The 18,991-nt window shown below is 41.4% G+C and overlaps 1 long non-coding RNA gene across 1 annotated transcript in view; it reads right to left on the reverse strand.

Moving 5' to 3' along the window:
- Positions 1-701: 701 nt before the first annotated feature.
- LOC131832310 (uncharacterized) overlaps positions 702-18,991 on the reverse strand; it is a 494,037-nt gene continuing 475,747 nt past the window's right edge. Inside the window, exon 6 of the long non-coding RNA XR_009353991.1 lies at positions 702-800. This is a non-coding gene — a long non-coding RNA (uncharacterized LOC131832310). The remainder of the gene's footprint in view (positions 801-18,991) is intronic.

The following is an 18,991-nucleotide window of genomic DNA, read 5'->3' on the forward strand; positions in this document are numbered from 1 at the left end:
TTTTGTCAGCAATGTTCTGGGGAGTGGAATAGACCCGAAGAGTGATTCTTACCCAGGGGCAAGCTGGCAGTGTCTAGAGACAGTTCTGGTTATCACAGCTGGGGGCGAGGGCCGGAATTACTGGCATCTAGTGGGTAGAGGCCAGGATAAACATCCTACAATGCCCAGCACGGCTCTCACATCTGAGAACGACCTGGGCCAAAATGTCAGTAGTGTTCAGACACCCTGACCAGAGGAAACGTAACCACGTCCCAGAAGCAAGGCCGACCCTAAGCAGATGTACAACAAGGACACAGCTGTCATCTTTCTGGGCCTAAACTTTTTCTTTTCAACAACCCCACGTCACAGAGTCCAGTGTCCCTAGACAGCCCTTGGTTCTTTTAGTGGAAGGAAAAGAGTAACAGGCTACCATACCCCAATTTTTTTTAGCTTAGTAATGGCTTAATATGCTAACGTTTCAAAACACATTCCCGTTCAAGAGGAGGTGTGGTGGTCTTTGCCAGGGCCCTATGTCAGAGGCAATCTCCCCTTTTGTCTTACTGAAGAAACTCCTGAATTTGCCCAAAGAAGCAAGTGCCCAGTGAAAACCAATAACTACTCTCCCCCACCCCAAACATCTTTTCAGACAGAGGTGAATCAGTAAGTCTAGAGGGTGGAGGTTTGGAAGGAGACCGCTTGCCTAATAAAAGTGGGCGGACTTACCTGGCACTGAGCTTTGTTCCTTTTGTTCTTCTTTCTGGTTCATTCTGACTTGGAATGCGGATAGAACAGGTAGCAGAGGCACAGCAGCCATCTTACCACTGTGAAGACAAAAGACACACACAGAAGGTACTGGAGCAGGAGGCCATGGCACAGGGGTGGGAGCCCTGGGCAGCCTCCTCTGGCATGTGCCATTCTGCATTAGTGATTCCAGACTTCATACGTGAGAAGACAAATTATTTGGTGAAACAACGAAAGTTGGGTTCCCATTACATGAAGCCCAACTCAGTCTTTTTTTTCTTTCTTTCAAAGATTTTATCCATTTACTTGACAGACAGAGACTACAAGTAAGCAGAGAGGCAGTCAGAGAGAGGAGGAAGCATGCTTCCCGCCGAGCAGAGAGCCCAACACGGGGCTCAATCCCACGACCCCGGGATCACGACCTGAGCTGAAGGCAGAGGCTTTAACCCGCTGAGCCACCCAGGCGCCCCAGCCCAACTCAGTCTTGACTGGCACAAAGGCCTGAAGGCGAAAATGTCTAAGGCAAGCATGGAAACTAATGGTGAAATACCAGAGCCTTGGCACTCCTGAGGAGTGAGGGAGTCTTTTAGGCACAGGGAATGTCCCCCCTCCCTCCCTCACATGATCTAGGTTCTTCTGCACATATGGAGCTGCCCTAGTTCCAACCCAAGGAATTGATTAGATAAGCACTTGGCTGACTAAAAATGGTGTCAGTCAATGCCACAAACAGTGGATAAAATTCCAAGGAGACAAATGATGACAGGAAGGGCACTTGGGAGTGCCCCAGGAGGCCCAGTGCAAAGAATAATTGAACATTCTTCACTGGGATCGTGTCTCTTCAAACATAGAACCAGAAGATGCTTTTGATTATCTTGACTTGAACGAATATGGCCAACAAGGCTCGGAAGAGAGGTGGTCCTGGATCCTCCTTAAAACTGACACAGTGTGTTTACTGTCTTTTCATTTCTACTCCAGGGGGAGACGATGATCAGGAAAAGGCCATCCTTAATATATGGCGTGTTTATAAAAAGAATAGGAGCAATTACTCCTACCTTCGGTAGAACTTGCCAGGCTATTGAATGTAATGGGAATGGAGCCTGTGATGAGGTCTTATGTCATCCTTACATTATAGACAATGAAAGAAATGGCCCCTCCCCACCAGTGCACACCCACCTTCTTTGTCAGTGTGCCCCAAAGAGGACTAGGCTGGGCCAGTGAGAGCCCACTCTCACTGGCCCAGCCTGGTACTTGTGGTGGGGTCGTCTTCCCAGTGAGCGAAAGAGCCCTGAAGCAGCTCCTTTTCAAGGCATGACCTTGGCCACTCATCTCTCTGTGCTTTAAGTTTCCCCATCTGCATAAATGGTGTCAGTCATAAGGCCCACCTCCCCGGTTTCCTGTGAAGACTGATAGGAATCATCTCGAAAAGGGCTGGCCATATACTGAGCACTCAGTGAGTGTTAGCAGGCATTATATTCGTATTAGCTCTATTTGAGCTGCATGCTGTGGCAGAGAGGTGAGAGGGTTTCTTCCTCTGCTGAGGAAGACAGATGGCTCGTCTCCTCCTGAGGGCAGCATGGAGAAATGGACATTGTGTGCTTGTTTAATTGTCTGATTGAGTAATCTAGGGAGAACCCGACAACCATCCATCCTGACTCACAAAGAGCAAGAGAGTCACATCTAACAACATTGAAGCAGTTACTTCCTTGGAGGGCGGGAGAGGGTGCTGCTCTGTCCTGTCAGGTTTGGGATGCCTACTGCCCCCCCCCCCCCCTTTAGGCCGTCTGAGCCTGGCTAGAACTGAGTCCCAGAGAGGGCCCTGAGGGCTTGGAGTCACATGGGAGGCTAGCAGCGGCTGGGGGTGGTGGGGGAGGGGCAGAGGGTGCAATCCTGAGGAAAGCTGGCCGAAAGGAGAGGGGAGGATAGGTTCCTCGGCAGCCCGGGTGTTCGGGTCTCCCTCCAACGCAGTCAGTCTGTACAAGTATTAGTCCTCAGGTTGCTCCTGCCAAATAGGACATACACGTTTAAACTGGAGGACCCAGTGCATGTCAGCCATTAACAGGACTCCCAACAAAGTGACAGGGACACAATATGCCCTTGTTTGGAGCCCTCCCTGAATCGTGCCTTTGTGTAACACAGTCTGTGCAAACTGTCTCTGGGCTGGAGGCTACTGGAACCCGGCAGCGCCTCACCTCAGGCTTTATCTAAAAGCCTTACTTGAGAAACACAACAGCCCAAGTTTACCTGTCGGGGTGTGTGTGCTTATGTGTGTGTGTGTGTGTGTATGTACGTGCGTATTGAGGGGGAAGTGTTGTGGGTAGATGCACCAAAATGCAGCTCACACGTGAAATTCTCACTGCACAATCTATGGGAAATGAAGACAGGACACAAAACGCAGCATTAGAAATCACACGGGGAGGGTGATTTAACCAGATACTGCCACCCGGTTACAGACCGTGCATTGTGTGTGGGCAGGACATCTGTCCTACTGGCAAACACTTGGTTAAACAGTAAACAGCTTCCAGGACATTCGCTCTCCTCAGAGGAATAAAGGCTGCTCCCGAATGCTGGCCTGCCTGGCTGCTTGCTCGCCTCTCTCCAAGGCTCCTCAAGCAGTCTATAAACACGCGCTCATTGTGGAAGCAAGCCCACTGCGCCCTGGAAGGACAAGGAATGCTGGGAAGGAACCAACAAGGGCCCTGTCATACTCCCTGGTCACAATGACCCCAGGTCCCTTCACAAACCTGAAATATTTCAGCGGGATTCCAGTACCTCCTTCAGTATAAAATAACCTCCAAGTTCAACAGCCGTGGGCACAGCTGATACCCTCTTTCAAGTTCCTTTGCTAAATTCTGCTCCCTGCACAATTCCACAAGACAGTCTATATCATCTTTTCTGTCTCTTAAAGTTCACACCTTTATGAAAACTTACAGGCCATTTCAAAATATTTTGACAACTAATTTAAAAGAAAAGCCATAAATAGAACAATATAGTCGTCCATCATTAGGACACTTGTTTAAGCATCATCTTACCATGAAATCCCATGCAGTTGCTTCAAGAATAATGTGAGGCTACAGATAGGATTTGGACTGATCTCTGCAGGAGGGTGAAAGCTGGTGTCCCAAAAGATATGCCCATGTCCTCAGGCCCAGAATCTGTGAATGGGAACTTACTTGGGAAAAGGACTTTATAGATGTCATTAAGTTAGGCTCTAAAATGAGATCGTCTAGATTATCTGGGTGGGCCCTCTATCTAATGACAGTTTCTTTCTAAAAGATAGATGAAGACACGCAGAGAGAAGGCCAGGAAGCTATACGAAGGAGGAGGCAGAGACTGGGATGATGTAGCTGTCAGTTAAGGAACATCTGGCTGCATGAGAGGCTGCAAGAAGCAAAGAATAGCTTCTACCCTGGATCCTCTGGAGGGCCTCCCATGTGGCCCACACCTTGATTTTACACCTCTTCCCTCCAGAGTTGGGAGAGAAGACATTTCTGTTGTTTTAAGTCACCTAGTCTGCGGTGATTTGTTATGGCAGTCCGAGGAAATAACTACAAACTCTAAAGGAGATTTAAGACTAGAAAACCAAAACCCAAAAACAACGCCAAAGACAGTATACACAGTTTATAGTGTAGTATATCCACAGTGAGTGACATTAAAAAAATGTATATGTTTGCATATGCATAGACTATGACTTAGGAATATAAGAGATACTAGTAACAGGGCTGCCTCTGGGGAGAGAGTTTCTTGTGTTCTGCTGTAAATGGTATCTCCTGAAGTTTGGCACTTGGATAGGCAGAATAATGGAACCCCCACATCCTGGAGCTGGTAAATATGTATGTTAAATAGCAAGAGGAAATTAAGATTGCAGAAGGGACAAAGGTTGCTGAACAATTGAATTTGGATAGAAAGATTATCCTGGACTGTCTGAGAAGACCAGGAATCAAAGGGTCTTCAAAAGTGGAAAAGGAGTGGAATGCTGTATAATCTGGCAATAAAAACAAATGAAGTGCTGATCCGCTCTACAACATGGATGAATCTAGAACACATCATGCTAAGTGAAAGCAGCATCACCAACGACCATATTTTGTATTTCTATGTGTACAAAAAGTCCAGAATAGGCAAATCTGGAGAGACAGAAACTCTATGAGTGGTTTCCAGGAGCTTGGGAGAATGAGGGATTGGAAGGTAGTTGAAGGCTACAGGATACAGGGTTTCTTCTGGGGGTGATGAAATTGTTCTAGAACTGTCATCGAGGATACACAACTCTATGAATACACTAAAAGCCACTGAGTTATACATTTAAAGGGTGAATTGTTTGCTATGTGATATATAAACTCAACAAAGTTTGACTCTCAATAAAGCTGAAAACTGGGCGCCTGGGTGGCTCAGTGGGTTAAGCCGCTGCCTTCGGCTCAGGTCATGATCTCAGAGTCCTGGGATCGAGTCCCGCATCGGGCTCTCTGCTCGGCAAAGAGCCTGCTTCCCTCTCTCTCTCTCTCTCTGGCTGCCTCTCCATCTACTTGTGATTTCTCTCTGTCAAATTAATAAATAAAATCTTTAAAAATAAATAAATAAATAAATAAAGCTGAAAACTCTCACCAAAGCTGAAAACAGTGGAAAGGAGAAACAGAAAGGGAGACAGAGTCAGATTAGGAGATATGACCCATGAAGTTGGCCATGAAGATGGTAAAGGACCATGAACCAAGGAATGGAGGCAACTTCTAAAAATGGGCAAAGGCAAGTCTACAAAAAGAACTTCTTGTATTTAGGTCAGCGAGACCTGGTTCAGACTTCCAAACTCCATAACTTTAAGAGAACAAATGTGTGTTGTTTTAAGCCACCAAGTTTGGGGTAATTTGTTATAGCAGCAATAGAGGACTATTATAAGCACTTCTTATACCCTTTATCCCTTTTGAATTTTGGGCTGTATACATGTATTACCTATTCAAAATTTAAATAAAAACAAAGCAAAAAAACTTCTTCAGGACAATGCCTGGAGCCATCTGGGAAAAAAAATTACATATCTGTAACATTCCTCTTCAGAGAAATATAATACAATCCACAAATGTGAGCCATATATGGAATTTTTTTCACATATGGAATTTTAAAATTTTAATAAACAAACATATAATGTATTATTTGTTTCAGGGGTACAGATCTGTGAATCATCAGTCTTACACAATTCACAGAACTCACCATAGCACACACCCTCCCCAATAGTAACATTTAAAAGAGGAAAAGCAAACACATTTAATTAATTTTAGTAATATTATTTAGCAATAGATAGTATTATTTCCACATGTAAACAATAAAAAATTATTAGAGATATTTTCATTTTTCTCTCATACTAAGTCTTTGAAATCTGGTGTATATTTTAAAATTATAGCATGTTTTGGGGTGCCTGGTGGTTCAGTTGGTTAAACATCCAGCTCTTGAATTTGGCTCAGGTCACGATCTCAGGATTGGGAGACAGAGCCCTCCACGCTGGACGTGGAGCCTGCTTAAGATTCTCTCTCCCTGGCACGCCTGGGTGGCTCAGTGGGTTAAAGCCTCTGCCTTCGGCTCAGGTCATGATCCCAGGACCCTGGGATCGAGCCCCGCATCAGGCTCTCTGCTCAGTGGGGAGCCTGCTTCCCCCTCTCTCTCTGCCTGCCTCTCTGCCTCCTTGTGATCTCTCTCTCTCTGTTAAATGGATAAATAAAATCTTCAAAAAAAAAAAAAAGATTCTCTCTTCCTCTTCCTCTGCCCCTCCCCACCTCTCTCTCTCTCCCTCCCTCTTAAAAAAAAAAAATTATAGCTCATTTTCACTCAGATCAGCCATGTTTCTGTCTAATGGCTACTGGGTTGGATACGGATCTATAAAATCCAATAGAGGTGAGGAGTAAGGGTTTTTTTAATTATTTAATTTCTGGTTAGTTAACACAGTATCATACTAGTTTCAGGGGTACAATATAGAGATTCAGCACTTCCATACATCACCTAGTGCTCATCACAAGTGCCCTTTTAATCTCCATAACCTATTTCACCCATCTCCCACCCACCTCCCTTCTAGTAACCATCAGTTTGTTCTCTATAGTTGAAAGTTTGTTTCTTGGTTAGCCTCTTTTCCCTGCCCCCGCCCCATTGCTCATTTGTTTATTCCTTAGATTCCACATATGAGTAAAATCATATGGTATTTGCCTTTCTCTGATTTTTTCACTTAGAATAATACTTTCTAGTCTATCCATGTTGTTGCAAATGGCAAGATTTCATTCTTTTTTGTGCCTGAGTAATATTCCATGTTACACACACACACACACACACACACTATATCTTCTTTATCCATTCATCTATAGATAGAACTTGGGCTGTTTCCATAATTTTGTTATTGTGGATAATGTTGCTATGAACATCAAAGCGCATGTATCCTTCTAAATTAGTGTTTTTGTATTCTCTGGGTAAATACCTAGTAGTGTGACTGCTGGGTCATATGGTAGCTCTATTTTTAACTTTGTGAGGACCCTCCACACTGTTTTCCACAGTAGCTGCACCAGGTTGCATTCCTGCCAAAAGCACAAAAGGGTTGCCCTTTAGGAGTAGGTTTTTTACCCTTTAAGTATCCATACGTAAGGATGTAGCTACAAAAACATTTACAGAAGCATTGCTCAAGGAGTTAAAAAAAAAAATGAGAACACGACAGCTTCAAATGTAGTGTAAGTATACTGTGGTATGGATATTAAAAAGAATGAGTTGAAGCTGTATGGATTGACATAGAGTATTGACCATAATATTGTCTATTGTTAAATGAGACCAACCAAGTTAAGAGTGCTTTTTTGGTAAAATTTGTTAGGAAAACTAATTAATGTACAGACATATACGGAATTACTCATACTCTATTATTAATATTTTACTTCATGCTTTGTGAAGCAGTATGGAGATATCACAAATAGGATTGTTAGCTTTCTCCTTGCACACATCATTTTGTTGTATATTGCTTCATAGCTTTAAAAAAATCAAGAGATAGATCATCCCAAGAATAAGTCGCTAATCAACAACTTTAGGACCTACCCCAACAGTTATAGCATTGCCAAAGCATCAGCAACCACATCAAAGACCTCTCTCTCCACCAATAACCTTATTTAAGACTTACTTTCCTTTTACCAGTTACCTTTTTCTAACTAGATGGAACATCTCCAAAAATCCTCTATGAAACACTATTTCTTAATATGTATATTACATTACCATGCCTATATTGTTGACCAATCTGCGGTAGAAATCAGTATCCAAAAAAAAAGAAAAGAAAATTGGTTTATAAAAATTAAGATTTAAGAAGAAAGAGGTAAGTGCTATGAAGTAAATAAAGTAATGATTGGTGTGGAAGTGTAAAAAAAAAAAAAGAAAAGAAAAAGAAATCAGTATCCATTCCACCATTCAGAAAAAGAGCTTTCATTTTTCTAAGCTCACACATCCTCAAACCCATCTGATATTCAGACAACAGAGGTATTTTTTAAAAGCTACAATTTGCAGGAAAAAAATACAGGAGTGGGAGCCACCATGGAGTGCATAATAAATAGAAATCAAGAGGTGCCATGCATGGATTAAGGGAAAATGCTAGAAGGTTTCTAACATTTCAGATACTAGGGTGTTCTCCACATTTAGCATCGGTCTGTATAATTTGTTAGATGGGGCCTCCAGTTCAGTGCTGGTCTATCGCCCCTACAGTAGCAGCATGCCACAGGCAACCCTGGTCCCACAGCAGCCCACCAGGTCCAAGAAACGAGACCCTTGTCACTTGGGTAATCCAAACATAAGCTTAATCCTACAGCATACTGCCCACAGGAGCTGGGCCACCACCTGTGGCCCTGAGAGTCTGTCACTCAAAAAGCCCAGTCAGGAAGTGGAATAAATGTGTTCCTTCGTTTGGCCTGTGTGACCTAGTCCCTCAGAGTATTCTTCCAGGCAAGGGATAACCTGGCCGAGAGTTTGGCCAAGCGCCAAAAGGTTGTCATAACATTTATGCTCTATATCCTCTTTTTCCTATGGTAGGTAACATTCAAAATGTTAAGATCGACCTTCTTTGGCATCCCTCCTTCTCCTGCATTTTAAATATTTGCATGAGTGAACATGGTGGGGGTAGTGGGCAGGGGATCCCTTTGGAGCAAGCACTCAGAAGTGGTTGCTGGATTCCATTCCTCTTCCTCCCCTTGGCCTTACAGACTAATTACAAAATGGCAGAGGGGAGCTAAGAGATCCATTCACTTCAAGGAACATTCACCAGGGGCCCAGTACATCCCAGGCACTGGAACGAAGAGATCATGATGTTGGTGGAAATCCAGATTTTGTTGTTCTTAATCTATTTGGAATATTTTAAATCACTTGACTAACTGAACACAGTCAAGAAGAGAAAAATAACCCTAATAAACTAAAAATGAGAATACTTCAGAAATTCATTTACTTTAATACTGTTCTAAAAATAATTTGAAAGTAAAAACTCTGCATGGAAACAGGAAGCAAATATTTATAGAACAATGGAGCTGATAGTCAGCTGTTTATGAATTTATGAATTTTTTAACAACTTTTTCAACTATAAATTGTATAAAATAATCTTAACTTAGAAGCAGTATTTTTCCTTACTCATTTCATGGAATTATTTTACTCCAATTTTGTATCTCCACCTTTGCCATCACTGAATTTATCATCACTTAAGCCAATTCTGATGATCTTGTACAGTTTCTAAAAAATACCATTTTCAATTCTGTCCAAATTGAGACAAATGTGTATAATGCTGACACAGGAAATTTTATCCCAAGCCACAGGTGAAGAGAATAGTCCCTCCCCCACCAACACATTTATTCTGTGGGTATATAATACAACTTACTGTCTCACTTTTTTTTTTTTTTAAGATTTTATTTATTTGACAGAGAGAGAGAGAGAGAGAGAGAGATCACAAGTAGGCAGAGAGGCAGGCAGAGAGAGAGGGGGAAGCAGGCTTCCTGCAAAGCAGAGAGCCCGATGTGGGGCTCGATCATAGGACCCTGAGACCATGACATGAGCTGAAGGCAGAGGCTCAACCCACTGACCCACCCAGGCACCCCATCTCACATTTTAAACTGATGTATAAAATACCTATTTTCAATGATCTAGAACACTCACCTGTGAAGTCCTATATCCAGAATGACTAAAACTTCTCAAAATTTCTTCACTTCTCTCTCACAGATCTTAGCACACGACCTTTAAAACCATCTCCAAACAAGCAAGCACTGAATTTGTTTCAGGTTATCTTCCTTACACAAACAGTACTTAGTTGTGCAAAATAAATTACCCCACTATAGAAGATACTCAAATATGAGGCTAGCCCCTATTTCCGGCAGGATAATTATAGGGAAAAATGCTTTTTATGCTCAGGCATATACAGTACAGAACTTCAGACTGTATTTGGCATGCAGGATATGTAACTGATTTGCACTGTTCTTAAAGCTAAAACACCACCTTTACAGAACATATGTTAGTAGATTTTATGTTCCAGAGATGGCTCTATGAGTATATCCCATTCCACTTACTCTTAGGATGGGATACTGATACCACTCCATAGAGAAGTGGGGGGGGGGATATTCTCTTGAGTTGAGGTGGGCCTGTGACTGGAGGAAATGACACTAGATGATTTCTAAGGCTTAGTCATCACAGCCATGGAACCTCAACCTGGACTATGTGATGACCTTTGCCCTTAGAAGCCAGCCATTGTACTGTATATGAGGAAACCAGTCAACCAAGGAAAGGGCACATGTGGGTGTTCTGAGTGACAGCCTCACCTGGAGTCCCACCACAAACAGCCAGCATCAACACTAGCTGAGGCTCAGTAGAACACAGATGAAGGGACTGCATTGAGGCCCGCCCAAATCGCAGATCCAGATGTGTTAACAAAATAAATGACATCGCTGCTCAAAGCCTCGAGGTTTTGAAGTGGTTTGTTAGGCAGCAAAAGACGATCAGCACAATGCAGGTTTTTCACAGCCAGTAATATATACACACACAAAAAAAATTATAAACTAAAATGAAAGAACTTTTACTTATTTCTGTCAATGCTCATCCTGTTTAAAGGTGAAACCATTGAGATTTTTGTAAATTTTTGCTGTTACGTAATTAACATATGACTTCTCTCAGTTTGTGTTTTCTGCAAATGGTGCACATTTAGAAAGCATGTTAGGCACTCAGACTTTGTTAGCAGAAGTACAAATTGGGACCTGCTTCCTGGAAGACAATTTATACCAACCCAGCCCCCAAAAAAGAGGACAAGGTTTTTAAAAAAATGTGCATTTCTGTGTTCCAGAAATTCCACTACAGGAATTTATCTTGAGGAAATGATAATGGATATATGCTCAGAATAGATGCATAGATGTTTACATTGTTTATGTTAAAATATTAAACACAATCTAAATATCAACACAGCATTGGTGGTAAGTTCTAGAATATTATTTGGCTTTAAAAGATCCAGAGGATGGAGATTTACTGACATGGAAAGAGCTGAAATATATCATTATCTGAAAAAACAAAACTTTAAAAAAGTATATAATTCCATTTTCACTATACTAAATATACATGTGTATAAACATTCACAGACCTGGAAGTATATATACCAAGGTTCTAAGAGGGATTAACTAAAACTAGTAGGATTATGGATTTTGTCACTTCCTTCCTTCCTTCCTTTCCTTCTCTTTCCCTCCCCTCCTTCTCCAGCTCTTCTTCTTCTTCTTCTTCTTCTTCTTCTTCTTCTTCTTCTTCTTCTTCTTCTTCTTCTTTTTTTTTTTGCATATCTTTTTCACTTAAAGCTACATTGCTTTTATAATAAAAAGAACATTGAAGTAACTTGAAAATTTTTTTTACAACTATTAGGGTTCTCCAGAGAAAAAGAACCAATACAAAGAACCAACAGGACATGTGTGTCTGTGAAGAGATGTATTTTAAAGAACTGGCTCATGGATTATGGAAGCAGACACATCCCAAGACCTACAGGGTGACTAGTTAAGCTGGAGACCAGGAGAGCCGATGTTGTAGTGCTGAAGCCATGAGAGGTGGAAGGACCAATGGCATGGATTTGGCCCAAAGGCTGGTTTGCTTGAGGCTTAAGAAAAGCAGATGTTTCAGTTCCAGTCAGAAGGCAGGAAAAATCTGATATCCCAGCTGGAAAGCAGCAGGGCAGGAGAAATTCTTCCTCACTGAGAAGAAGGCAGCTTTTTGTTCTCTTCAGGTCCTCGAATGGCTGGATATAGCCCATTCGTGTTAAGGAGGGCAATCAGATTAACTCAGTCTGCAGAATCACATGCTAAACTCATCCAGAAACACTCACAGCCACGCCCACAATACTGCTTCACCAAATACCCAGGCATCCGCATGGCCCAGTCAAGCTGACACATAAAATGGGCCATCCCAGGAAAAAAAAAAAGTTCTATGGAAATCTCAGTTGAAATCAAGAAAGATTGAGAATTTAGTCTTTCCTTAGCCTCTTAATTAAATCTTTTGTCAAAAAGTTTTAGAACATTCTTGCTTTAGAACATTCTTTTACTTGATGGGCATTTTGGTCTTTATGTGTTGGAGAGAAGTAAAAGCATGTGAAATCTACTTTTCTCCAATTTATTTTATCTATAATTCACATGCTGGGGGATGGTACTCAAAGATACCAAGACGGTGCCTCACTGGCCCACACTCTAGGAGTGGACTCCTTCCTGTCTGTGTGCTCCTGTATCCCTGGGTGGTGACATCCATCATGGTGCTCTGTCTTCCCATGCTGATTCATATGCATGGGTCTCATGCATGCAGAGCCCCAAAGTTGCACTCCCTGTGTTGAATGGGACCACAGGCTGTTTCATCCAAGCCACAGATGAAAATGTTCAACTGGGCAGGGCGGAGTATCGAGAGACGCAGCTCATCACCAAATACTCGCCTCCACTTTACAACCATTCCTTTAATGAACTGCCTTTGAGCAAGATTCTCCAGTGGGTTCATCTACTTTACTGCAAAGCTTTAAGATGTATAATTGCGAACTGTCATCATGGCCAGACTACTACTGACTTGCACCACCAACCCGCCCAGCATTTTTCAAACTGCAGGTCACAACTGATACCGGTTGGGAAATCCACTGAGTGGGCTGTCTGTGCTTAAAAGTTCAACAGAAGTTATCAGAGGGCCTCTCCTATTAATGTTAAGTATTACTGCAGGAAAATTCTGCCTCAGATATATATAGGTATGTGTGTAATCTGAGTCACAGTGTAAATGTCCTTCTTATGATGTTTGCGATCAAAAACATCTCAGTGCCACTGAACTAGGCCTTATTTTTCCACAGTCGACAGATGTCTTGCTAAAATTAAGATAAAACCAGGGTTGACTTCTTGGGTGTGAGACCTGTTCAGTAGATCATTTTGTTGAGCTCGGCTGTCACCATCGGAAGAGTCCTAGCTGTTGACTGGTGTGAGCAGAGATGTACCAAACAGGAGGGAGCCCACACGGCTCTGGTCCAGCAGCAACGGTGCGGGCACCTCGAGCACCCAGCTGCAGACCAGGTCGCCCGGCACACAGGACCAGCCTCAGGACAGTCTGGGTCACCACAGAGTCCTGAAGGCTTGGCTGGGGCACAACCGAGATGTAGATCTGCAGCAGCAGCAGCAAAGAGGTGGTTGCGAGCCCAGGACAAACGGGGATGCAAGGTCCACTTGCCTATTGGTCAGAGCCTGACCTGGCTGCAGGGAACAGGCAGAGTGGTGTTGGAGACAGTAAACTGTGGCAGTTTATTATTACAGAACCAAAGCATGTACAGGGACATCGAAATAAAGCCTATCAGGGGGTTCTGAGAATTCTTCAAAGAGCCTAGAATCTCCAGCTTTGAACAATGCTGCCATATTGCAAATGAAATATCCACAGGCTTATAAACGGATCTTAATGGAAATACTGTAGCACTGAATTAAAAAATAAATGAAAATTTTTTTCATATGAAGCTTGAGATGACATGATTAATGACAAAAACAGTTTTAAAATTCAAATTTCACTGTAACTGAATAGATGGCAATAGAAGGCATAAACATGTTTTGATTTACATGCACATCATGAAGTCACTTGTAGTTTCTTGTACACCTTCTGTAAGTTTATAAAAATTGTCAGAGGAAACATTAAAGGGCCATTGCATAAATTCACATGTAAAATTAAATTCAGACAGACTCAAAACTGATTTTTATGAAAAATCACATCTTCTTAGAACAATTGTTCCACAGGAATCAGTTCTAGATGTACTAAAAACTTTTGTAAAATTTTGCTAGCAGAAATTTATCCTAATGTTGTCATGGTTTATGAAATACTCATAACTCCAATAACGGCTACATCAGATTTTTCTCAAAATTACAAATTACAGAAAAATATTTTCAATCTTGAGTTTAAGAATGACCAATGACCACTGTCACTTTAAATATTGCTGTTAAAATATACATATTTTGGGGCCCCTGGATGGCTCAGTCATTTCTTGGCTCGGGTCATGATCTCAGGGTCCTGGGATCCAGCCCCACATGGGGCTCCCTGCTCACCAGGCAGTCTGCTTCTCCCTCTTCCTCTGCCTCCTTCTCCCTGCTCATGTTCTCTCTCACACAAATAAATAAAATCTTTAAAATATATATGGAGGGGCGCCTGGGTGGCTCAGTGGGTTAAGCCGCTGCCTTTGGCTCAGGTCATGATCCCAGGGTCCTGGGATTGAGCCCCGCATCGGGCTCTCTGCTCAGTCGGGAGCCTGCTTCCTTCTCTCTCTCTCTCTCTGCCTGCTTGTGATCTCTCTCTGTCAAGTAAATAAATAAATCTTAAAAAAAAAAAAAAAAAGAAAAAAAAAAGAAAATAAAATATATATGTAAATATTTCAGTATTGCTCAAAGTTTAAGATTAATGATCTAATAAAGGAATTTGGAGAAGGGGGCCAATAAATTATTTTTGAACAATTAAGATCACATCTATTTATTTACAGTATTGTTTAAAATGACAGCATCAGAAATATTTTTTGTAATTTATAAGGTTGTGTTATTACTCCATTATTATTCATATTATGTTTTATAACAAAATATTTTTTTAAAAAAAACTTTATGTTTTAGTACACTTAGGGTACTTTTTTTGCCCAAGATTTATTTATTTATTTTAAAGAAGGAGAGAGAGAGAGCTCCGGACAGAGCCCAATGCAGGGTTCAATCTCATCACCCTGAGATCACAGCCTGAACCAAGAGTCGGTCACCCAAAAAATTACACCATTCAGGCAACCTAGCACTTTCTCATTTTTGAACATAGACCCTGCATTTTCGTTTTGCACTGACACCTGCATATTTTATGTAACTGGCCTTGAATACAACATTGCTTTCAGGTCAACAGATGTAGATGGAGTTGTTGATTATATGCACTAATAAAAGAATGGATCAAGATGAAAAAAGAGATATACCTTCAATGAATTGAATTCTAGGATTCTGAGTCACATATCATTCATCTGTGGTACAATGTAAGTGTCATATAAAGAACACAGAAGTATTATGAGAGTATAATCGAAGGAGATTGAATTAATCCTCTAGGATTGTCAGACTGACACCCTTCCACTCAAGGTCATCGGAAGTTTTCAAAGGAAGTCTCTCCCTCTAATTTAGGCATCCTCTCAGGTCTGTCTTCTTCTCTTAATTTGGGCCATAATCAACACCTGTACTAGGAGAACCGGGTCACCGCTGCCTCAGCCACCACCACTGACTGAAGAGCCCGCTTCAGTGGCCACTTCCTCTGACCTTTAAACCACTCACAGGCGTAGCTCAATGGCACCTTGTCACAGTCCGTACCACAGCCTTCCAACCTCGTGTCGCAGGATTTTCTGTGGCTGGTGAAACAGGAGACATCATAGGACCCACCTGGCATCCCCGTATGGACAACCCAAAAAAGTACAGGTGAGTTAACATCCCTTGGGATGAATTTCTCTTTCCATCTGCAGAATGGACTGTCGAGAGATACGTAAGCTTTGTTTGGCTTCTCTGAAGACATCCTCTGAGATCACATAATAGCTTTCCCAGGGGCTGTGGGCAGCATTCCCTTCAATGTGCTTTTCCTCTGTCCTGATTTCCCCTCTTTTCCCATCACTGCTGCTGCCTTACAATTTCACTTCGAAATGAACTGTTACTGTACATGTAAGTTTTTGACTTGGGCCTAATGTCTTAGGTGATATGGGCTGAGATATTAATGTGTGGCAGGTATATTTCCTTTTTTTTTTTAAATTAACGTATAATGTACTATTTGCCCAAGGGGTACAGGTCTGTGAATCATCAGGCTTACACATGCTGCAGGTATATTTCTGTGGTTAAGAGAACAGACTCAAGCCAGACGCTGGAGTTCCAATCCCAGCTCCTGCATTTAGCGACTGGGCGACACTGGACAAAGCCGTCCATCTCTGTGTTTTTGCTGCATCTGTACAAGCAGGTAATAATAGTAGCTGTCTTGTAAGTTTTTTGAGATTTCATCTATAACCATTACCACATGCTTAATACGTAAGTATTATTAAATAATTAAAAGGATAAAGGAGACACAGGCTATCTTTGAATTTCTTTGCTGAAGAAACTGCCTCATCAACAAACAGAACCCATAGGCAGACTTCATCCTGTGACCAACGTGAATACCAGGGCTCAAACACAGAAGCTTCTTTAGAGGTAAAACTTGGAATGAGAAAAAAATGAAGCCGAGTACCACCTACTATTTATAATTGTGTGCTGGAGACCTGATTGTTAAATATTCAGGAATTTGTGGGCCAGCTGTTAAAATGTTATTAGCTTAAAATTGGCCATAGTAGGAGTATTTATACCATGAAAATCGGCAAATGTTACAAATTAAGACTTTAAATTTTTTTCCGATTCTCACAAATGCTGTGAAGACTAAGTGGAAATATTTGTTAAACCATAAAGTACTACAAAAATTAGTAGTAATATTTGCCTCTCGAACTACTTGATAATGCCTTTGATCTCTGCACTATTTGCCTCCACCAAAATAACGAGCCCTTGATGCTTCTAGTCATCACTCAGTTCTTCTCCAAGGGCTCAAGGAAAATAAAGTGGTGATCCCTACAAGACACCATGGGCTTGCTAAGAGTTGCGTCATTACCTCAGTTTCAACCACCTTGCACAACATACATCATAAATTTCTTCGATTTGCATCAAAGTTTAAAAAAAGTTTCAAATATAAATTTTATCTCACATTTAAAAATTAGGGGCACCTGGTTGGCTCAGTTGGTAGAGCATGTGATTCTTCATCTTAGGGTTGTATGTTTGAGATTTGTAGAGATTCCTCAAATAAAAATAGATAAATAATTTTTTAAAAAGTAGAATTACATATATAATTTTGAGAGACTTGAACTACATTCAGTTCCTTGTTCTCCGTCCCTATCCTCACCCCTGCTCACTAAATTTGCCCAGGTCTCTTCTATCTGGAGTGCTGTCTCCTCCAACATGCTGGCTTTCCCCTTCCCCAGCCTCCCACCCTGCCTATCATTTTTACCTCACAGATCTCTGTTCATGCATCAATTGGGAACTCCTTCCTAATCTCCAGAATCAGGGGGGATATCCCTTTCTACATGTTCCCGTTGTAGCCTCCTCGGACCCATAAGAAAATGATTTATTTCTGTCAGTTCACAACCATTTAAAAAGATCTGACTGCTGAGTATTCCCACAAAAAGATGTTCAAGATGAAGACAAATAGAAAAAGACATATGTAATGTGTCTTTAGTAACATTTACACAAAGAGATACATCTGCAGATATGTAGAAGAAATTCCAAAAAACAATTGCAAATGGTCATCTCTGAGGAAGGAGTTTTAGTTTTCATTATATGTGATATTTTACTGTCATTTTTTTCATAAAAAAAGAGAGAAAAAAGCTAGTTCACTTTCTGGTCTCAATTAATAAGCTATGCATTTCTTGTTCCTTGTTGTATCCCCAACACTTAGTGCAATGCCCATAGTAGGTGCTCATTAAAAACTGATAAATTACTTTATAACTCCCCCGCCCATAATTCCTACATGGACATATTTTTATAGAAGAGCAGTTTTTCTATAGATGAGCTTACTGGTGTGAGTAGAAAGTTAGCAAATGATTCCTGAATAATTCAGAAATTTACTAGCTAATGTCTAACAGATAACTCAGATACGTGCACACAATCTCACTAACATAAATCATGGATTCTTAAACTACCAAATGTTTATTTTCTAATAAATCATGGAAGGGAAAGAAGGCAGAGAACAAAGGGAACATTTCTGAAGTCTCTGATCACAATCAAGTACACATGGATCCTCGGGTTTCACCATGCATTCTGGATTCACTCTATGGCAAAGATACTCACCATGACCACTTAGGTCCTCTGGTCCTCTGTCTCAGTATATTTAAAGAATATTTTACTTAAAAGGTGTCTAGCATCTATGAGTTGCCTGCACATACTAGAAATTTAATTCAAGCAGATCTAACTTTCATGTTGTCTGTGACTTTGAACCAAGGAGTATGTTACCAATGGAAGCGACACCCAAAAAGCTACCTTTAGTTTTGAAAATATATTTATATATTTGAAAATGTTAGTATTATATTATATACATTTATATGCATAATTTTCCCCTCAGTAAGAAAACCCAGCTTCTTACTAAGTCTATGAGGGTCTCTGTAGACCGCCATGGTCTGACTCCTGCCCATCTCTCTGGCTTTATTTCCTTCCATTCACTCCCTGTCCCAGGACTTCCAGTCATACTGCATTTGCTGCTCCTTAAATACACCAAGCTTATTCTTGCTTCAGATTCGTCATACTTATTGACCCTCCAACTGGAAAGATCTACCTGGCTGACTTCCTTTGAGTTGCATCTCAGTTCACACAAGTCCTGTTTGCCATTGAGGTCTTCCATGGCACCAGATGGAAACTGTGCCCTCCTCTGTCCCCACTACTTACTCTAACACAATATCATGCTTCTTAAAAAATAACACTTATCATCATTTGAACTCATCTTGTACATTATTATCTCTTTGCCCCTTGGTTTCCATAAGACGGAAACCAAGGATAAGAGCCGGAACTTTGTCCTTCTTATTCACATTACCCTGAGCCACGAAAACACATAGGAGGAGCATAAGAAATACAAATGAATGTCTCAATCAAGTCACGGAGGTCTTTCTAATCACGCGATCCGCTCCTCTTTTCATAGAGAAAGAAGCAAGTAATGTAGCTTCAGGAGGCCACAAATTTGCTTGAGCAGAAGGCACCCCACACACTCTCAAGAGGAC

This window comes from Mustela lutreola, chromosome 5, assembly GCF_030435805.1.
Source record: "Mustela lutreola isolate mMusLut2 chromosome 5, mMusLut2.pri, whole genome shotgun sequence".
In the NCBI taxonomy this organism is placed as follows: Eukaryota; Metazoa; Chordata; class Mammalia; order Carnivora; family Mustelidae; genus Mustela; species Mustela lutreola.